The sequence below is a fragment of the Chrysoperla carnea genome, chromosome 3, assembly GCF_905475395.1.
Source record: "Chrysoperla carnea chromosome 3, inChrCarn1.1, whole genome shotgun sequence".
NCBI lineage: Eukaryota > Metazoa > Arthropoda > Insecta > Neuroptera > Chrysopidae > Chrysoperla > Chrysoperla carnea.
In genome coordinates this window covers 8180863-8205255 of record NC_058339.1, presented here as the reverse complement: position 1 = coordinate 8205255, position 24393 = coordinate 8180863, and the positions used below count along the sequence as shown (strand labels likewise).

General features: G+C 30.0%; 1 long non-coding RNA gene and 1 other non-coding gene across 2 annotated transcripts; both read right to left on the bottom strand.

The window, feature by feature from the left end:
* Window positions 1-208: 208 nt before the first annotated feature.
* Window positions 209-23096, bottom strand: LOC123296578. Its single transcript, XR_006535181.1, has 4 exons — window positions 23069-23096; window positions 19234-19243; window positions 7595-7605; window positions 209-453 (listed from the first exon to the last, which is right to left on the bottom strand). It is a non-coding gene; the product is annotated as an uncharacterized LOC123296578 (long non-coding RNA).
* On the bottom strand, window positions 15811-15882 carry Trnat-ugu. The gene has a single exon. It is a non-coding gene; the product is annotated as a tRNA-Thr (tRNA).
* Window positions 23097-24393: the final 1297 nt, after the last annotated feature.

Below are 24393 nucleotides of genomic sequence, written 5' to 3'. Positions count from 1 at the left end.
AATACTTTATTTTGTATTCTTTTAGGTTCTATGTATGATTAATAATAATGAATTTGATGACGTGGAATGGATAGATGTTGATGATATAGAGGAAGACGACAAAGAAACGACACCACTTTTTGAATTAGATAATTCAAAAATTCCTGTAATTGACTCGATAACCGACTGGTTCAAACCCAGTTGGGAAGATGATTTTGCTCAAAAAAAATGAACGTTAATTTTTCATATTACTTCTTTAATTAATAAACTAAATATGTAGCAATTGTTTTGTGCAATAAATTTAAATTTAAATAATTCAAGAACTTTTTCTGTTGAGACAAAATGATTATGTTACGTAACAAATCCTTTAGGGGTAGGGGGGGTCTGGTAATTTGTTACGATCTGTTACATACCAGGGGGCGGGAGTCTAAAAAATCTTCAAAATGTGTTACGTAATTTATGGATGTCCCCTAGCTACAGAAAAATACTTTAGTCAAAAGTTGTCAAGAGCAATAGAAGACATTCGAGGAGTTAGTTCGATTCTGAAGTTTTTAATCCTTGCGTTTAAAAATGGGGCACTTTTACGGAAAACAGAGATTTAAATTCTAATTGGAATTTAAAATATAATTTACGATAATATCTCTTTTTCCTATAATAGTGTCCCATTTTTGAGTGCAAGGGCTAACGCAAGGGCTTAAAATTTCAGAATCACGTCAACTCCTCTATAATAGGCAAACTCAACCCAACCAACCCCTAATTAAAACAATATAGAGTAATCAAACAATACAATAAGAAAAGTTCAAGATAAGAAAAATGAAATAGATAAAAAAAATCAAATAGAGCTTTAATTTGTGACTGCTGCTGGATTCGAACTAAGTTATCACTAAAATAACAAAATACACATTCAAGCTTAAACTCGTTCAACTAACCGATGTTCAAGGAAATGACCATAATATAACATAATAAATACAAATGTAAAATATTATGTGTATGCGATTCACTCGCATTCTTCGCACGGCTGTAACTAGAAGTAAATCGAAACTTTAAGCTATTCTTCGAGATGGTGTACCACTCTGTATATTTTATATGTTTGCTGAGAGTACTATTTGTAACATGATGATGATATTTGAAATGTTTATTTACATATTTATTTGGTGTAAACAAATTGAATGTGATGATTGTTTTAAAAATATTTTGAATATATTTGAAAATATTTTTGTGTTGTTTTATTATGATTATTAAAATGTACGTACATTTTTACAATAAAAGCATAAAAACACAGCTATCTACCTACTTGTCACTTGACGAATTCTTTATACTTGATAAATATTGGTGAATGTAAACGTTTGGTATTTTGTAAACACTTTATAACTTATATTAAAATTGAAATGCAAATGCTGTATTCAATTAAATGCAGTTTTCATTCAATATTTCATATAAAATTTAATATTTAGCATATATAATTATATTTCTATACTAAATCAACTCACTGCTGCAACTCACTGATATGAATCATTTATTATTTCAACTTCACCATTCAAATCTTTCTGGCTTTAAGCTTTTTATTGATACTGGTCCGAAAAAATTAAGAAAATAAGTGAAATTTACATAATTTAAAAATATGATAGCCCCCCTAAGAAATATTTCTGGTTCGGAATCCTAAACTCTCATTTGAAACACACCTAACAAAACTCTCTATTAAATTTTCTTTTTCTTTATAGCCTTCTTCAAACCTAACTGATTTTTAAGACCATATAGCCTCGTTTTAAGTTGTTTCGGGTACCGAATCTTAAACTCGCACTTGATAGCTAAGCATACCTAAGAACACTCTTCATTAAATTACCTTTCCAACTTATAACACAACACTTTTTGGTTTAGGGGTAAAAAATAAATTTGTAAGAGTCGAAATTAAAGAAATCAAAAGCTTTAAATAATTCCCAAAAAAATGTCTACATCTAGAAACCGTCCTACCTTGAACAGAGCACATGTGATTTTTGCACAAAATCTATTGTTTTTTTTTTTAACAAGGAAGTAATTTTTGTGCAAAGATCACGTGTGACTTCACTTTCGTGAAAGTGAATGGTTTTTAATAAAATGATTGATTCAATGTCACATTAGTAAAACTTGTTGCGCAACTATATATTTTCATCATTTGAACTTCATATTATTCAAATTAAACAATTTTGTTCAAGGTATTATTTTTTTTTTTTCTTGGTCAAAGAAATATTTATTTATTAATTGATTGGTTGTTGCTGCCTCTCAGTTCCATACAAGAAATATCCATTTTATAGACCAGTAGCTAGAAAATAATTTTGTGATGATCTTACCAGGTATCATCTCTTTTAGGATTTATATTAACCAATATGGATGCAATGATGACCCGGTTCCTATGGTAGCTCAAATTTTAAAAAAATAAGTCAATGACTAATTCATTTGATATTTCACAGACAAAAAGGCAACTCCATCTATAAACAAATACGCCACCATTTTAACGTTGGGTTTTTGCTTTCAATGAAAGGAACGTTTCTGCTTTTTATTTGATAGATCTTTTTATCGGGAATTCATTAAAATTGAGTAAGATTTGCTGAGAAGGTCGGGAATTTATTGTAAGTTCGAAAATCGAAAGAAATGTTAATCTCTGCAATTATAAATTAATATATTTCAATCATTGATAAGTACCTTTACATATTCAGAAAAGCAAATACGATTGATATAAAATTTCGATGAATAGCTGCTGGTCTATTAATTAACTGTATAAATAAAGTATTTTATATAATGAATCCTTGACATTCTCAAATAATAATCATGAGACAACAATTATGAACAATCCTTGCAAAAAAACAGTAAAAAAAGAAACAATAAAAAAATGAAATGAAATAATATACAATGTCTTATTAAAGTTGACCACGTACATGTATAATGTCCGACAAATCTTTTCTCTAGAAATAAATGAAAGTTTTGCTCAAAATGATGTTTTCACTTAAAATATTCTTCCAAACAACATTTCCAAAAGAAGCATTCTCGACGAATGAATTGCACTTTGGGAAAGCCTTCAAATTTGACATTGAAATTGTGGACACATCTCGTCATAATGACCAAATAAAAAGGCTTATACTAACTTCAACTTTGTCACCTAAACAAACATTCTCTCACCCAACGACAGAAAGAAATAACCAGATGTTTGAGCCAAGAATAAGCTCTAGCACGTCCCTTTTCTCACCTGTTCCAAAGAAGGAGATGATGTTTACTGAAAGCCATGTTGGATGTTCTTTCTCAAAGGACTATGAAATTTTCATGATCTGGGAAATGGAATGTGTGTCCCAAAATATAAACAGCTTGCCGAAGAAGTTCAAAATAGGACAAGTATGTTAGTAAATGTATTCGCCTACGCTCTCATTTAACAACGATATCTCGAGCCGGAGAACTGCCCCGTACTATCAACGCGATTTTACTTACTTTTAGTTTTAAGAAACAAAGACTTAATAAATGTCTTTAAATGATAGATATTTGTAAAGGGTTGACGCTAGTTTTTGAAATTGCCTACGTACGTAAAAGGACTCCACAAGATTAAGTAGGAAAATTGCTTTCTGTGAAAATTTTTCAAACCACCCCCAAATTGATCTTCGGATCGTTCTGATCAAAAGCTCTCATGGCCACAGAATTTTCATGCTACTGGCTATAATACTACAATGTGTTGTTTTGAGCACCCGCAGCTCGAAAACTACCTACTTCTGTGACCGTAAGAGCTTTTGATCAGAACGATGTGAAGAATATTTTGGGGACAGTTCGAAAAAGTTCCATACAATGCAATTTTCCTATCTTATCTTGCGAAATCTTTTCTTCCTCCTCTGCAGCATGTTTTAGCTATAGAATCAACTCTAAATGTATTAAAAAATCGTGCACAGTTTATGTACGTTATACATTTAATAGTAAAATTAATCCAGTTTACATTGAATTTATAAAATTTATACATTATATACATTTCATACAATATTTGTTATAGTAAAGTTACTGTACATATTGTAATACGGAAATTGTGAATGTGTTAAATAAAATAAATAAATAAAAAACTACAATATCATTATAACTGTAAAATTTATTTATTGATGGTTTACTGTTTGCTGCTGTATAGTAGGTATTTATAAAATCAGAGGTGAACCACTTCCCACTATCACTATCACTACACGTATATTCACAATTCACTACCAACCATTACATATTTATTCTAATTATCTGCCTAGTATCTGTTATTAGAGTTAGCAGCTAGTCACTGTTTTTTTTTGTAGAATCATTTTTTATGGTTTGTTAATACTCAGATGTTCTTTTTGTAAACACTATCACTATACTGAGTGCAAGGTGGAAAAATTGCTGGTTCTTTTTGTACAAAACTCAAAAGTAGCACAGGACTGTCGAACGTTCTTAAATGAACTGGCAGAACAAAGGAATGTAAATCTGGCATGGGTCAACCCTAGTAGCTCAGTTGGTTATGGTGTAACCAATTCCGTTCGTGGTATGCCTAACGTTCGCGGTAAAAAAACTTAATTTAATTAATAGTTGTGATGGGCTGGTGCACTCAAACTCTGAAAATAATTGAGGAGCTGATAAATGAAATTATCAGCGGAAAAGATGGTAAAACACATATATGGTATCATAATGGGCTCTATAGCCTAAGTGAATCCTTCGTGGACAGTCAATCTAACCTAACCTAACCTAGCCTGCATGTGTCCTCAGACACAGAGTCATTCCAGGAAATTATGAAGCCGACAAGCTTCAATATGTATGTGGTAGTTTCGTTTGCGAACTGAAAGTTGCTTCTTAAAGAGGATTAAGATATCCTCTCCTTTTTTAAGATAAAAATGCCAATATTCGATGAATCCAGAAACGTACATGTGTGCACTATAAGACATATATAGTCTGAGTAAAATCGTAGATGTTCCGGAGATCTTATACCGCTATTAGCAAAATTCTATTACAGAACACTGCGTAGGTTTCAGGCACGCTGAACGCGTGGCCCAATTGCAGGAACCGTAACAATGGGGAGGAGGAAGAAACGATGTCTTATTTTCTCTGCTATTGTCCAGCTCTTTCTCATGGACTCATTTGAGCCAGTCTTTCTTTGACGAGCCTCTGCGACATTAAGTCCGTTGACGTCAAAGCACTGTTGCTGCTCTTAAACAACTCCTAATGATTCATGGAGTAGTGGCCGAATATGGACTAACTCTTTCTTGGCATCTCAACGGACCCTTTGGTCTAAGTGTGCCCTACTCCAGGCCAACCATTCTAATCTAATCTAACCTAACCTTCAGTACGCAAAGTATTGCATTATCTAAAGTTGAGTACACTATCTATGGCATATTGATTTACACTTTTCAGTGTTTGATTTTACTTTCAGTGTACTATACCGTGGCAAAAAGAACAATCTTATATGTGCAACACTTATTCACTTTTCATTATTAGATTATTGTTAATAGGTAAAATATTGTTGTAGGTTGTGTGCATTTTGACCTTATGAATAATTTATAGAATCCTTTGTTATTGGATTAATTTATTCTGTAGTGTCGTTTTAAAACTTTCAATAAACGGAATATTAAGATTTCAACAGTGGTGAAGGCCAACTTTAGTCAAGGTACACCCCTCAATATTCTCAGGGGATTTGAGCATTAAATATTTCATCAATTCGTCTTCAATAATACGAATATCTCCAAAAAAAAATATACAATGACAAGAGCAGCTCCCGTAGAATTATTTTCAGAGTATCTGCATTACATACACAATTTCATAATGTCTGGCCTAGCAATAAAATAAAATTGTATAAAAAAATTACCACATGCTACAATATAAAAATATAAATGTAATAACATAACAACAACCTTCACTTCAAAGAATTTTTAGATAATTTTTTATTAGAAAAAATTTTATTTTTAAAAATGCATATTTAAACGTTATTTTAATAGATTAAACAGGTGTAGACTTTTTCAGAAAATACAGTACTTTAAATCCAGAAATGTCAATTTTGCTTCAAAAGCAAATGTCTTAAATGTTTATTAATTAACTTTTTTTGTAAAAGTTTTAAAATATTTGTACGCTTCTAAAAATCTAATACAATATTAGAGATAACATTTCTTATTCTTTCAACCCTCACTCCCTCAGTACAAAGTGACCAGGGATAGTAAACATTTTTGAATAGATTGCAAAACTAGAAAGTGCAAGTGATCATATTGATGGTCCGATTTCGTTGAATTTTCGCAGAGATACAGCTGTTTCAAATTTTGGTAAAATTAAAAATGTATGTTAATAATGCTCTTATACCACTTTGTATCGTAAAATAACTATTAAAATTATAATTAAACTGTTTTTTCATTTTACGCTAAATAAATTTAAAATTAAATCGATAATATTTTATAAATTTTCGTCTATCCCTGAAATATTGTGAATATGCGTTTTATTTAGTGACTCATTATATTATCGTCTGTTATCAGTTTATAAAAACGATTACGAATAAAAACACTGAAGGGTGAAAAATTACAAGTTTGAGAGTAAATAAAAATAAAGTTCTATATTATACGAAAATTTGCATAAACTATAAAATAAAAATTCAAAAATCTTGCTTATTGTGCTGGCCAAACTGGGAACCACCATGGCTTCCACTCAAGAAAAGCTTGCGAGGATGCCACACCAAGAAGGTCTTAACAGATTAGGAGATAATCTGAAAAACCAACAATTAAAGGCATGGACCAGCTACGAGGGAGAGCGAATCGCCAAAAACCTGTTGGGTGAAGGAAACTCGCTCGGTAACAGAGCCGAGGAGATCTTGAAACTAAACAGAGCTGATATTAGAGTCATCGTAGAGTTACTCACAGGGCATGATAACCTGAACAAGTTCCAACATCAGATTGGAAAAAGACAATCTCCCGCGTGTGACAGATGCGGAGAAAATTCAGAAGAAACATCGACCCACTTTCTCTGTTACTGCCCGGCGCTCATACAGCAGCGAAGGAAATGGTTTGGTCCGGCCATAGTCGAACCAGAAGAAATTAGGAAACACAGCGCTAGGCAAATCCTGGGTTTCAGTACATCAGTTGAGTATAATAGCCACTGAAAAGCGTAGCGGGGATAGAGTACAAGGGTCTATTTGGCTAGGTGCTCTGAATCATTGCTTCGAGGCGCGATGCTCGAGCATGGCCCGCTAACCTCCATACCATACCATACCATGTATATATGAAATATATCAAGGTAAAATATAATAAGTTTAGTCCGAAGTTTGTTACGCTTAAAAATATTAAACCTACGAACAAAATTTTGATATAGGAGTTCAGAAAATCACCTAATTAGTACATTTTTGCCTATCTGCCGGTCTATCTATCTGGCGCCACGATAAAACACGAATATCGCGACAGAATCGGTAAACCACAGCAGACATAGTTTACTCTTCCTAGGAAAAGAGTGTTTACTTATTTTCATTCAACTGTTACCGAAGTTTTTAGTAAGTGCTTACTTGTCCAGCAAAATTCAACTCTTACTCACCACAATCGACTTTACCTGTAACATATATATTATTTTGTAAATAACAAACTCACACTAAATAATTTTGTCTCGTTAGATTGCCTAGATTGACCATTTGGGCCACTGGCAGGTGCATTTCGATTTTAATCTCGTCTCGACTCAGGAAATGAATAAAATCAAAGTAATCGTTTTGATGTGCACCCATATATTATATCGACTTGTTTGGTAACTGCGCTCTAGCTGCAGCACTAACAATAACTTCGTGTGACATTCAAACTTATACTTAAGTTTTAATTAAATAAGTTTTGAATTGAAAACTAATAATGTTATTATTTAATTATCATCTTAATTAACATGTACAATGTACATGTTATTGTTAATAACACTTACAACTTGTTTAACATGACTTACAACTTGTTTATAAAACAACAGGGTGATAATGATAATCTCTTAGTTTTATCGAAATCGGAAACAAAAACTTTTTTTACACTTTTTGCAATTTGTAAAAATCGAAAAAATCATAAAAAATTCAAAAAAACACAATTTTTGTAATTTTTGGTTGGGTTCGGTTGGGTTGGGTTAGGTTGGGTTAGGTTGGGTTAGGTTGGGTTAGGCTGGGTTAGGCTGGGTTAGGCTGGGTTAGGTTACGTTAGGCTGGGATAGGTTGGGTTGGGTTGACTGTGGGAGTGGGAGTGGGAGTGGGAGTGGGAGTGGGAGTGGGTGTGGGTGTGGGTGTGGGAGTGGGAGTGGGAGTGGGAGTGGGAGTGGGAGTGGAAGTGGAAGTGGGAGTGGGAGTGGGAGTGGGAGTGGGAGTGGGAGTGGGAGTGGGAGTGGGAGTGGGAGTTTGGGAGGTTGCTTTACTGACTAAATAATTGAAATCAGGTGCCAAAATTTGAAGTCTAGGAAAAAATGTTTCAAATGAATGTTGCTCTTTTGTTTCAAAGAAGAGTCTGAAGTTGGATCTTAGACTCTTGTTGGTTATTAGACTAAAAGTTACATCATCGTTTTTACTCGAGAGTCCTCAATAACAGCTCCGATTTTGCTAATTTATTTTTTAAGAATAGTTTCACTGTTAATTGGATTTTTAATTTTGGTGCTGGGTACTAATTTTTTTGAAAATGAAATATAGTCCACGTAACTTGCTAATAATGTAGTATTCTGTAGGTGAAGGACTTTTTAAAATCGGAATTTTTCAAAGTGGTGAACTCAAAAATGACGGTTTATATATATTTTCATACAAACTTTCGTCCCCTATTTCACCCTTTTAGATTTCTATCATTAACTGGGCGTCAATGTATCAGTCGGGATATTGTGTTTTCCAACTCCAGGTTGGAAAACTAAAGGTTGGTAATTTAAAACAATATATAAATAGAACCATTTTTTTAAAAAATCATCAAAGTCAGAGCTGAGAATGAGGACTCCCTAAGAATGGCTATTTTATTTATTCCATTATGCGCCCGAAATCTTGCTCTAAACAAGATTTGAGGTGGCATATTTTCGAATGATGCTGAATATGAATGGCTTTCGAAGAATTTGAGTAAAGTTTCTTTCCCAAGTTTGTAACGCTTAAAAATATTGAGGCTATGAACAAAATTTTGACCGCCTGACAATACGATAACTCAAAAACGAAAAAATATATCAAGTTGAAATTTTTACAGCGTGCATAGGACGTAAAAAGTGAGGTCGAATTCGTAAACAACAAGCAACATAGGTCAATTGGTTCTTAGGACCCATCTTGTAAACCGTTAGAGGTAGAACAAAAGTTTGAATCGATAGAACAAAAACCCTTTTGTTTTTGGAAAAAAAGCGAAATTTAATTGGATAGATTAAAATGTAACACCTTATACATTTTAGTCGATAATTAAATGATACAAGGATATTTGAAATAATGGCCAATGTCATTGAAATGTTCTCGGTTGAACTCATATCATATTCAATAATGAACATAGTATAATTCATTTACTTCGCTTCTGCGTCATGTCATGCTGCATGTTTATTGTAACAACGAACAAACAAACAACCGTATAAATAAATAAACAAGAAAGTAAAGTGTACGCGTAAAATGTAAGGAGTTTGACAGGTATCTACATAAAACAATGAATCCCGTGGCAAGGTCATATTGTTATAATATTTATTTATTTTTTACCTATATGGATGAAATTGAATTGTTATTATAAACGAATCAGTACAGCGTCACAATATTACATCAACGTCATAAAATATATGATTAAAATGTTACTATTGGCTACGGAGGACGTTAAAGCACGTGTTTGTGCACGTAGGAAAGGAATCTCTATATACTGTCTGTAAATGTAATTGAATACATATAGTATAATGGATCTATTAGAAATAAATAGATTTTTTTTATTATTTAATGAGAAGCGGTCACGAGGTGTTACACACTTTCATTAATGTCGTTATATGCGTGTTCGATAAGGCATTTATGGTCAAAAAGCTTTATCGAAGTAAAACCTAAATGAGAATAATAAAGTGTACACCAAAACTCCTCAGATCTCTCGCCAACCGACTACCATCTATTCCAGACAAAAACCAGGCATTCGCCGACTTCATGAAATCCATAGCACCAGAATTTTATGCCGACGGGCTTAAGCGACTTGTGTTACGTTGGACAAAAGTGCACTGATTCAAATTCAGGCGTTTATTTCGATTAAAAGTATTCACTGAAATATTACAGTTTAAAGTAGCAGTTATTCAAAACTTTAATTTTTAAAGAGGAAGTCAACAATTTTTCAAACAAAAGTTTTTTTTTTTTTTTCATAAAGAACATTATTTGTATTTTAACTTTTGTTCTAACTCTAACAGTTTACAAGATGAGTCCGATGGACCCTAGAAGCACTTGACCTATGTTGCCAATTACGAAATCAAACTCGCTTTTTACGACTTAAGCACGCTATAAAAATTTCAGCTTGTTATCACTTTTCGTTTTGGACTTGGTACTAAAATTAGCAAACCTTGATAAACATATTTCATAAATACAGGATATAACAAACTAGATTAATAAAATTTGGATATAGATAAAATTTGTAGCTTAGAAATCGAACAATCATCGATAATTCAAATCAGTGGACTAAATCTTTTTCAAGCCGAAGAATCCGAAGAGTGATGAAGTTTGGCAGCCATAATTGCTGTTTTTAACCTGTTTTTCGGGATACATATCGATCAATAAGAACAGTTTTAAAATTTCTTTAGCTGGAAAAAGTTTCATCACAATGATTATGAAAAAAGGTGAAGATTTATATGATTCTTTCAATAACTAATGCTAGAAACTCAGTATAAAGCACAAAGTCTTTGTTTTATGAAACACAAATATTTTAAAAGTAAATAATTGTTATGAATAATTAAAAATTAAACAAAATGCATAATAAACAATTAATATTAAAGTAAATTAAATTCAATCTCTGTTTATTTTATATGTAATTGTATTTTGTAAGTAAGTAAGTAAGTTTGTAAATCAAGGTCAATCATTTAACTTAACTTTAAACATTTGATATATACCTTCAATAAAATAAACATAATAATAAGTAAATTATTATTAATTTATTTAAATATACGTACATTCATATGAAAATATTCCATATTATTGTTTTCAATTTCAATCAAATATTAATAATATTTGTTACAAAAATTATTGTGGAAACACGTTGAGAAATTAACGGTACCATATGGTCGTGTATTTAAACAAAATTGTGACGAGTTAAAAAATAAGACTGTTGTCTTGCTATAATATTGTCAAAATGTTTTGGATTATATACTTGGTAAGAGTATATAAGCTTGTAGTAAAAAAGAGCTGTTTTATACTGTTTTCGACTAGTTTCAGTTGTTTTAAAATTATACTACTATAGTTATTTCTGTTACAATCACAATACTCTAACTATATAGTATAGATTTATCAAAAGTGCTGTATACCTTTTAAAGTTCTCTATTGTTTGAATACGCTGCCTTTGCTTATCTATGATATTATAAATGTTTGAACTATTTATAGATTGGGTAATTGGGTATTGTCATCGAACAGAGGTTACTCAATATAAAATTAGACATGTAAGTAAGTATGGAATATTTTATGACTTTATTATGAAATTTTATCTATGTTTGTATATAATCAGCTTAAAATAACGTGCTTCATGTATGCATCTATTTTCTACACTGCTCCAGTAAAAAAACGTATGTTTAGAAACTGGATACAGCCATAAATTTTCTCGTGGATACGTCTATGTGTAAGAGGACACTTAAACTTACCGAATTCGTTCGCTTATGATCCAACAAATGGCACTGTTGATGTAGTAGTTCTTGTATTTATCAACTTCGTTCACTTATGAACATTTTAGATGGCTATGAATATATTAAACTGTTTCGACAATGACACCCAAGTTAAACGAAAACATAGACGTATCAAAAATTGTATTTGGTAACTGCAGTCTTACTACAATATACGTTAATTTTCTCGTTTTCTTTGAGTCTGGGTAATCAAGGTTTAATTGTGGACTACATAAATCAATTTTTGTTTTAAAGACGCTTATGTTAACTTCACTTGTAACTACCAGTATAATACAAGATCCAACACATGTCAGAAAGTTCGATGACAGTAGGTACTCGTATTATCAACAAATTATCATGACCAGGATCAACAAAGGATAATCGATCATACCTTATCTTGAAATATTAATAGTGCAATAAAGCATGTTTGATGTATCAAAAATCAAAAATGATTAATGGAAAGTTTGTTATTATTGTAAAAATATGATTACAATTATATTGACTAGAACAATTAATCTAATAATATAAAAATGACATTTGTGAAAATCATTTCAAAAAGCACGTTTGATTTGAAATAGAAATTTCTCAAAAAATACATGTATTTATTATATTTGTTGTGTTATTTAAATATGTGATTATTTCAAATAATGTAAATATTGTTCAAGGTAAACTATCATAAATAATTTAAATGAGTTTGGCATATCAATTGGTATTCATTTTTTACAATAGAAAACAAACAGACAAATAAAAATGTATAGAATTGTTAGTCTTATGAATCAAGGTCTTATAGCCTGAAACATGACAGATAGGTCACTCTCTCAGGCTTCTTTTCGCTTCCTTGTTGAGGTAGTCCGGCCGCTGATTGTATCTATTAATAGAGTTATTTTAGTCTCATTAAATTAGAAGAAATTTCATGTTACTTACCACTTTTTTTTGCCAATTTTTACCCGTAGTATACAAATTTTAAATGTGCAGAAAAAAATAGCGACGCTTTCGGAAAAATAAATGATTTTTCACGTTTTTTCCAATTATTTGCAATTTACTTGAAAAATATGTAATTTAGAGAAAAAAATAAGTAATGTTGAGAAAAAATTATAAAATTTTCCACCGATCTGTGTATATTTCGACTGTTCACATTCTTTTAATTTTCGTAAAAATTGATATTTAAATAAAATTTTCCGCGTTTACGCGCAGTTTTTTCGAATTTATTCCAAAACTAAGAATTTTAGGGGGAAATACTTCAGCCCAAAGTTGTAGGGCGTTAAATTCTCAATCGATATGCATATATGTAGATTTTTCTGCCCTTCAAATTTTACCACTAGAGGTCGGAATATAATAACTTATACAAATAACTTATACAAATATAAGTTTAGTAGTATTACTGCAGTCGACAGGTAGGAAAAGGTGAAGTTAGGTGGAAAAAGGTCAGAAGATAATGAGAAATTTAGAATGTTGATCAGGGATGGTTAATTAACATTTAGCCAAGTTTGCGACCTCGATGTCCCTGGTCCTTGTGAAAAAGAGGATTGAAATCAAGTTGAAAATTTGATTGCAATATTTGTAGCAAACAAATAGAAGATTAATAGAAACTTTTAAAAAGAAAGAACATCTGTATCAGTCACGTGAAAATAAGCTTTTCATATAAACCAATATAAAGAAGAATGAATCATTGAAGACTTACATCTTTGCATTGATGACATTCAAATTAAACTTTCAATTTAGTCATTTAGCATGATGACTAATGAAGTTAAAATTCAACAAAAAAAAAACTTTATATGCTGGATTATGTAAATTTTGATAACAAGATTATGCTAATATAATTTTAGTGACATTATTAAATAAATTAATTTATCTTTTTTTATTTCAAGATTATAGTCAATGATAAATAATTGTACGGGAATCAGTAATCGATTAAATGCGGGTCATTAAATGAATAAATCTCTTATTTTTGGAACTATGTTCCTTATCGCACGCTCTGATTTGTTTGCTGGTTAGAAACTTAATCCAAAAAAATGTGTAACTTGAAACTAAAAATCGACATGTAGATTAACTAGGAAATGAATACGTTTTTAATCAATACAGCTTGTAATGAATGTTGGGAATATGCAAGAAAATATTTTACAATCGATCAATGTGTTTTTGTTCAATATTTATGTACACATAAAGTAAGTACAAGGAAATTTTATGTCATATTGAATATCCTGATTAATTAAATTGTGGATAATAACCACATATTAGGTTGACTACTAAATCAGAAGTATGTCTTTTTTAAAGTAATAGTACATCTAATTCATAAAGTACAGAATTTAAGTAGCCACAGTATAAATAGCTATAATTGAAGTATTTAACTGAGGTAGGTATTTCCCTTTAACTACGGAATCCTTAAAACGGATATTCCATTACTGATATGGACTCATGTCCTTGATTTAAAGTCATAAAAAACCATAATGCGTATATTATGTATTATGCATTTTTATAATAATGATGAAATTTTATTTTTGATAAGTGATAAATTAATTAATGATAAAAATAAATTAAATATTCAAAGGAAATTAAGCAGATAAAATGTAACTGATTAAAATTAAAATTATTATCAAACTAATTATTGCAACATTGATCTAACATTTATCATTGCAAAAATTTAAGTCAAATAAACTGAACCTAAAATGCAAGACTTTATTGTATACAAAACGTTAAGTCACCTATACAGAGTGATTTTAAATAAGTATCTGTCACCGCAAGGGTAATCTAGTGCTGAAGTTTAGAAGAAAATTCATTGCGGCTCAGTCCTTGACTATACTTATAGTAACAAAAAAAAAAAGTAATTTTCAACGTTCTTATTATTTGAATCAGTAATGTCGCACCATTAAGGATGTATGAGCATGACAACAATGTTTGATTTAAAGGCTCAAAATTTGTTTGTAGGTAGTCTTTTACTTAAAGAATATGTGGTTAAAATTTCAGCTTAGGTATCCGTGCAAATTTTTTAGAAAAAAGTCTTTAAAAATCGATATAAAATAAAAAAGAGCAAAATACATTGGCTCTTATGGAAGAATCTCAAAAAACGACATATTTTGGAAGTTTTTGATAATTTTCATTTGGAATGAATGAAAACAAATTTAAAAAAAACTTTTTAATAGAAAGTAAACATATTAGTAATGAATTAGAAAAGAAAAAAACTAAGTGTCACCGTCCATATAAGGGATGTAAGAGCAGGGTAGATTAAGGGTTGAAATTATTTTTATCTTATTTTCAACTTTGATGATGAATTTTGTTATAACTTCATGAATGTAGACGAAAAATAAGAATAAAATTTTTCGATATATGTCTTGGTTTTCGAAATATCGAAAGCTAAATAATTAAACAAAATTTTCAATTTTCGATATTTTGAAAATTAAGCCAGATATCGAAAAATTTTATTCTTACTTTTCGTCTTATATCGTCAAGTAATAATATAAATTTATCATCAAAATTGAAAATATCTATTTTTAAATTTGTGCCCCCACTACTATGTTCATACATCCTTAATTCGAGAATTCATAGAAATGTTTTCATTATTCAAAAAAAATATAAGAAATAATTAAATATCAGAAACGTGTAACAAAATTTTGCCATGGTAGCTTTATAGATATGAATATGGCTCATGTATTATTACTAAACACAACATCACAGCGTGTTTGATGGGTAGGTGGTACCTTCAAATCATAAAAATAGACCCATTTATATATATGTTTGAATACTGATAACATACATGCATGCTTAAAAATTCGTGTATATACCAACCAAATGTAATCAATTGTTTCGCAATAATCTTGACCTTCAGCACATGCTTGGCCATAATCATTACACATGGACGCGATCAAATTCATATTTGTGCATGTATAGTGGTTTGTTCTGTTTAAATGCATTTTTGTTTTTATTTCATTGTGACAAGTGATAAGAAATCTTATCAGATTAGATTCAAACTAGCGCGAAAATAATATTATCAAAATAATTAATTTTCATTAAAAAATGTTTGATACTATAATGTCCCCTATAAAAGCAAAATGATTTTGCCCCCTGTGAGAATCGAACTCACGACCCCTGGTTTACAAGACCAGTGCTCTGCCTCTGAGCTAAGGAGGCGTTGTATAAAATTTTAATAAATAGGATTCAGTAACACTTTGCAACAGTTCGACAATATTTGTACTTAAGGATGAGGATAAACTATCGAATTATCTATACATCGATATTCGATATATCGAAAAAGGAATATCGGGTATGTAAAAAATATCGTCTAATAAATATCGATATTGTGCAATATCAATATCGTAAAATTTTGTTTAAAATAATGACACATATGTAATTGTTTAGTTGTTTTATTAGTCTGCTTAACCGACGATAGGGCCTAAAAATTTGCTCGTACACTTTTTTTTAAACTTTGTCATCTTTCGCAGTGCCCATTTGCACTGTAATATGACGCTTTCATCGCTTTTATACAGATATTTCTTAAACAATATCGATATATCTATATATCGAATTGAACAATTATTTTAGTCTTGGGTAGCTCATTTATCGAGGAAGTCTATAGGCTATATAACATCACGTTTTAGCAGTTACCTTCGTCAATTCCCGCTTCGTTGCATGAATCTTTTCGAAAACTACTAAATGGATTTTAAAGAAACTTCACAATAATGCAGCCCATACGTCAGAATAAAACATACTACTGCAATTTAAAAGGTCACTAGCAGTTACTCGCCTCCTTCGCTAGACGATTTCAAAAACTACTGAATGTATTTTAATGAAACTTTACAATAATATAGCTCATACATCAGAATAAAACATAGGCTTTAATTTATAAGGATTCTTACAGTTACCTGCCTTCCTTCACTGGACGATTTAGAAAACTACGGAATGGATTTTAATGAAACTTTACAATAAAATATCAGAATAATACAGAGGCTGTAATTTATAAAGGTAGCAGTTATCCTTTCGCTTGACTAGGCGCAGACGAACTTGCGAGGATCAGCTAGTACTCAATAAAGTTCAATTTTGATTTGATTTGATTATTGATAATAAGATTATACTTTTACTAATCGAATTATAATCTTAACATCTTGAATCGTTTGAATGTCACCATATGTGGATATAGTTATATATCTACTTACTATATTGCTTTTGTTAGCAATAATGTTTAATTTATGGATTCTAGAGTTATACATATTTTTTATGACTAAAATACGCTTGTATTACTATGAATTACTGTGTGGATAATTTATGTACTTACTTACTTCATACCACCAATATGTGATAATTAGTTTTATGATTATTTCCGTTACATTTATTTATTTATTGTTTATTGTAAATTGATTTATATGAATAACATCATATCAAATGTATATTATAGTTTATTGATTTTATTTTCATTCATAAATTTGGCATATGGGTGTCATTTCTCTTATTTTGAGTAAATTCGAGTTAATGTTCTTTTAGTTAAAAAAAATTTTTAAAAAAAATATTTTTTAAGGGACATGCTTTTATTGTACTAAAAAGTAGAAAATAATTTTATCTGTAAGTCACTCATACCCGACTATTTGTAAAAGCTTGAGAAAATTATAGCAAGCGGCACTCGTTTTTCCATAAAATACATTTAAAGTGATGAAATAATTGGCAATTTTGTATTATTTTGTCAATTCGTTGTGTGCGTAGTCATGGTATTGACAATAAAATCGATGCCAGCGCTTCCAGTGAAAAAAGGCGATAAAGGAGGCTGTTATGACTAATTTGCAGTTCTTTACATGTTAATCTTATAGAAAATGGCAAATTAAAATTATTGAAAAACACTAATTAATTAAACTTAATGCATTAAAAATTGTGAAAATAAGAAATCAAATTGCACAAATATTATTTTTCAAATGTAAATTATCATAATTATTTATTTAAATTTGTGAGACAATAATATTAAATTTTCAATGTAAGTCTTAAATGCAATCCATACAATTATATATGTATCCATACAATTCTATAATTAAAGTAGTGTATCGTTACCATGGAAACGCCTCCTAAAAAACTCACGCACGGTGCCAATAAGTGATTTTCTCTAAATCTTTAGTCATCAATATTCCAAAAATTGTGGTAGATATATATCGTTAAAATTTACTATTAATTTTCGTCTCATTTTCCCAAGTTCTAACAGAATCTATCCTCAGTATTTGATACGTAAATGTCAAATATTTTTATGTACTCATTTTTTTTGGGAACGTCTTTAAGCTGATGATTATTGGTTTGATTTTTTCGTGTTCTAGCTCAACTTATAAATGTTATCAACTGTAACGATAATCATGTGTAGCTGAATAAATGTAAAAAGACTCTTTATATCAACATAAAATGTTAAAATTATGAATATATTAATTTATTTTGATATGTATTATTTTATCTGTAATAATATGGGTAGATAATAACTGTCTCTGTTGGTGGTGGTGACACGTACACCCTAGAAGTCAAGGTCACATACTTAAATGATAATATGTATAATATGAAACTGGACGTACATAAATTTAAAAAAAACTTGATAATTATTATTTTAATTTTGATATTGATATGCATAATTCTTTCACACTAATTATTTTTAAACAGTTGTCAACGAAATTTTTTATAATCATCTAAACAGTGACGTATTAAATATTAGGCGGATTAGGCGACTGCCAAGTTGATTTACAAAGGGCGGCCCCAAGATATTTTACAAAGACTATAAAAAAGAGAAAGGAAAATCAAATTTTTAAAGGTTAATAAATCGAGTCTTTGTTTGTAAGATCTTCACGAAGCCTTGACAAAGTCATGAATCAAGGCAGGGTTGAAAGTCCTTGCCCATGATTGGGCCTACATTAGTGTGTCAAGCTTGATTTGAGAACCCTTGCCTTAAAGCTAATGAGCCTTGTTCAATATCCAACGGGTAATGTACAGTATGCCATAGGATTGTACTTAATTTTTTTTCTTATCATTTGTAGATGAAACTTTACTTTTAAGTAGGTACTCATCGTTCTTTTTTTATAATTTGTCTTTAAAGGTATTCGTCATAGTTATTCTCGAAATATCATGTCGATCTTCTAAATTATCAGTCTACCGTATTTTAATTCTAAATAAAAAAATCAATAAAATAAGTTATTACCAAAAAAATAAACTGTCTACTACTATTAAAGTGTTTTTTAAACAATATAAAATTATTGTTATTTTATCAGACATTAAAAAAAAAAGCTGTAACCTTATTAAAAAGTTTAGACAAACAGTTTTTTTAGGATATACTTATTTATTTTTATAGGTCAAATAGGTATTTGTTTTATAAACATAAAAAAATTAAACAAGAAAACGACTTCAAAAAATGCACAAAAAAGTAAAAATATAATGTTAAATACTTCTATCAATCTTATACCTATTATTTCTTTAGCCTGTTTATTCCTGCCTACGCGAAATTTTTATTCTTTTATTAAATTCCATGACTTACCACTTACTTTCAAGCTTATCGGCCTGGCCTTAGACTCTAAAAATGTAACGGTTAGGAAAAAAGATTTAATTTAGTTCATTATGTAATTTGTAAAGCCTATCTGTAATAAAATTGCCTATAAATAAAAAGAAAGTACATTTTTGTATCACTTATTTATTATTTCTATAGCGCAAAATAGTTTATTCGTCTGTTCTATTCGAGCTTCTAAACTACTTATGACAATTTGACAAATGAGGTATCGTGAAAAGCATCTTGATCGTTCGCTGGTTATAGACTAGGTGAAGTCACATTAAATTGAATATAGCGCCCTCTAAAGGACGAATCGCGAATTAAAAATAAATTCTATTTTAACGGTTCTGTGTTAGGTACAAATGAAAGGGCGTAATTAGTACTTTTCGAATATATATTGTAATACCTACTTCACCACAAACCTATAACCCCAAAATAGTCTTCGAAAACTAAAACCCCGACTCTTTTACAAACCCTTGGTCTTAAAAGTATGAAGAAAAAAAAAATATTTCCATCTGAAATTGTTATAATCAGTAAAATCTGTCGAAGATCGTCCTGTGGAAAACTGTTTACTCTTCGCCGCGACTGTAAGTAATGATGATTTTACTGATCATAACAATTTCAGATGAAAATATTTTCTTGTTTTCATACTTTTAAGAGCAAGATTTTGTAATAGAATCGGGGTTTTAGTTTTCGAACTTTATCTTATTATGTATTTTTTTCAAATCAGTTCCATTTTTACAAGTTTTTGTACTATAAAGTCACTAATATTAATTTTAAGTAAGTTTTTCTTTGTCTTTATATTTTTGTAAAGGGAATATTTTTTTCTTTAAACTGGAATGGGATGTTAGAATCAACAACTAACAGAATGAAGCAATCATTGTCCTCAATTGCCCTTAAGATACATAGAGTTGATTTAAATGAAAGAGTCAGACACGCATATATAAAGATTAAATAGGACGCGCACAAAGTTACTACTATAACAAACACAACTAACTCTGAACGAACGAACGCATGGGGATGTCTAATAAAAATGTCTCGAGGTCACTGTAATGCCCTGACTCGTGGTTTTAACAAAGAAAGTCTCGTCTTTATATACATTCAGGGTTATTTTACTGTGATTTAGTTACAAATAATAATATAATCAAGTATATAATATATTTTATATATGATTCTGTTGCGTTGAACTTTAACTGATTTTATTTTAATATATGCAAACTTATCGCTATTAAGAGAAACACTTTGATTGAATAAAATTTTAAGGTAGTGCGAGCACGGAACCAGTAAGACTATGATACCAGTAAAATTTGCCCTGATATAGAGATCAATCTTTATATATACAGATGTATTTCGGCTATTCGTTGTGTGCGTAGGGACAATAAAATCAATGCCAGCGCTTCCAGTGAAAAATTTTGGCGATAAAGGAGGCTGTTATGACTCATTTGCAGTTCTTTACATGTTAATCTTATAGAAAATGTCAAATTAAAATTATTGAAAAACACTAATTAATTAAACTTAATGCATTAAAAATTGTGAAAATAAGAAATCAGATTGCACAAATATTATTTTTCAAATGTAAATTATCATAATTATTTATTTAAATTTGTGAGACTATAATATTAAATTTTCAATGTAAGTCATAAATGCAATCCATACAATTATATATGCTTCCATACAATTCTATAATTAAAATAGTGTATCGTTACCATGGAAACGTCTCCAATAAAACGCACGCATGGTGCGAATAATGTAAACCGTATCGTTATCTTTCTCTAGTCGAATATCTATTAAAAAAATTCAAAGAAGTCGAAGATCACCTGAAAATTTTCCTGACACTCTTCTTTGCAGGGTGTTTAAACAGTTAGTTTGGTTAGTTGTTATCTTCATTTGCTAGTTTAACCATTTTTGCTTGATATGCATAAGTATTTATATGTATATACTATTTCATAAACAAAATATATTTTTCGCGTGAAGAATTATATTTCGGAAACAATAAATAATATAAAATATTTAGCAAAGAAAAGTAATAATTTCATATTTTCAAAACTAATAAAATATCGTATAGATATTCAAAATATATATAAAAGACAATCTATTTTTAAAGATTTTATATTTATTTAATAACTATTTTCTTTATAAAATTTTTTTTGTTTCAAAAATATAAATTTATTTATTTCTCAAAACAATAAAATTTCAACATATAAATATTTAACTAACGATGCACATGTGAAAAATTATTGTTCGTTGATTTGATTTTGAGTGCAAGTAATAGATGTCAAAAGATTTGACACTTTTATTTAGAATTGAAATCATTTTTATTTAGAATTGAAATGCCTACTCGAAAATTTTTATCCACCAATTTTTCATCATACGACAAACCTCTTGCCTGAATTTACACATTCAATTTCGACTTTACATATGAAGCGGATCACGCACAATGTATATACTCTTATTCGCCAATAGATGACAGGAAGAATTATATTTGCAGTTTATGTTTCAGTTCTTCCTGAAAACATGGATAAAACGATAAATGCGAATTTTCACAAATTGAAAATACCATTACGTAATCATTTCAGTTATTACCACACGTTCCAAGCTTCGTGAGTATCTTTGTTTTGACGCGTCTATCATACTTTACCATTGTGATTTAGTCAACAAGCCCATTGTACATATATTTGACAAATTACAAATTGACATGTTTGGAGATGTGAAGCTCGAAAACGTAACATTTCTGAGAATCGTCACAATGGTAAAGTATGATGGACGCGTCAAAACAAAGCAAGTAAATTTGTGCTGATGTCAAAATTTTTAGTTGTGTTAGAAGGGCCAACAGATGAAAATTTCGAGTGGTAAAATGATGGACAAACGAATCCAATCAACTTTTTATGAAAAGTCGCATTTGGGGATGTTATTTTCTCGGAGCTGATGTACTGGGGGCTAAAAATGTGTTTATTGTGATATAAATTGAATATTTTGAAATAGAATACAATTGGTAGGTATTTGGTACTTGAATTAAGAATCAAACTTTTACACATACGTTTTCCAAATGGCCTTGTTACACCTTCTACAAGGTCGCCACTTGGAAGTGTGATAACTCGTGTCAGGGACAAATTAATATAAAGCTACACACGTATGTTAAATTGTTTCTTATAATCATAATCATTTGATGCTGATAATATTGTGTTCAATAAATTTTATTTTTTTATTGGATTTTAAATGATTCATTATAATTTCAAAATTTATTATTATGAAATAAAAATATTCAAAAAATTGTTGTTTTAATCTTCTACTCATGTTATTACTATTACTTCTATCCGTATGGATTATAGTGTTTCAATAACGCGAAACGAAAATTGGATTCCAAAACTTTTTAAGGATGAATCTCGATCGAATTGTTTGAAAAGTTGCAGAGAAAACTTCTTGAAGAACAATTTTATTTTGCCACAAAAATATCTATATTCCTGACATCGTAAATAATGCAACAAAAGTTCAAAGACGCAACTGAAAAAAACATGATATTTTTTTCGAAAAATCGAAATTTGTTTGAAATTTTGTCATCAACTCAATATATATTTCAGTGTTTTATTTATGCAATTAATTAATTAAAGCAAGACATATCTTGTAATAATACAATTGAGGAATTGAAATAAGATTAATCGATATTCAGAAAATTTAAATACAATCAATAGAAAAATATTGAAAATTAAAAAGCATTATAATCGATTTTCAAAAAATGTTTAAAATTATGTAAAAACATTCGCGTGACAAGGTCATTTAGTGCAAGTAATTCAGTTATAAAATGAGCATCGCCATTACATGCACGAGCATAATTTCAAATGTAATATATAGTTTGCTATACGTTATGGAAGAATAGAAAGTTCTTTCTATCGAGTAGTTTTCTTTAAGAGAAATTCAAAATGAAGGGATTCATTTTATAAATTAATAATAATAATAATAAGAATAATAATAGTGGGGTTTAAAATCAGTTTCTCTGACATATACGCCTATAACAGAGGCCCCCCAGATCATTATTTGTTAATATTTATTCATTTAATTACAAACATATTTACAATTCACCCCATTTTGATGTGGGTGGAGTCGGTTACTTCGTTCTTATCCAAGCGACGACAATGTGATCAATTCTGCACTCTCGTTAATTATAAATTGTTCACACTGCCGCTGCCTGGATTCGAACCCGCAACCTAAGTCTAAATGGACAAACAGTCAAAGGCAAACGCCTTAGACCGCTCGACCATTTAGGCTCTCATTTTATAAATTAGATTTGACTGAAATTGTGAAATGTCTCTCGACATTCTGACTAAAAGTTATCATAGGCCCAAGGTGTATGGATAGTTTCAGAGAAAAACAGAGGGAAGAGTGTGATATTGGCTATGGGCTTGAGCACTGACCTATTTGACCCCCTTCGTATTTTCCGACAGCTTTGGTATAATGAGAATCAATAGGCTAAGTATTTGAAGCTAACTAAAATTTTTTAACATTATAGCTTATATAGTTAGGAGAAAATAGAAACTTATGTTCTACCACAATTTGCACCCTCACGGGTAAACATAGATGTTTATTTTTTCTAATGTGATATTTTTATTTAAATTTGGTTTTCAATAGGTTTACAAGATTTGGTCCTACTGACCCAGAACCTAATTGATCTCTGTTGCTCAACTAACTCAAACTTACTTTATATTTACGTCTTGAGCAAGCACGCTATAAAATTTCAGCATGATATATATTTTCGAGTTATCGTATTTCCAGACGCGCAGACAAACGGAAATTATTATCTCGAAATTACCCCCACCATTATCTCGAAAATTACCGTTCAGTCATATATATGTTCTCTAAGAGAAAATGATCCACATCGACTCAAGAGCTTATTTACTAAGCGGCAAAAAGATAGGGTTCATGGACTTTTTGACGCGACAAATCCTAGAATATTACCTTAAATAAATCGTTGTAGATAAATCGTTTAGTTAAAAGTTACTAAATTATTATTATAATAACCATAATTACATACTTAATTATTATCAAAAAACAATCTATTATTAAAATGTTTAAAAATCTAATAAATTAATTTACCTACAAGCTACATAAGTTATACACTCACTAAACAGATAAGTAGTATTATAGTCAGTATC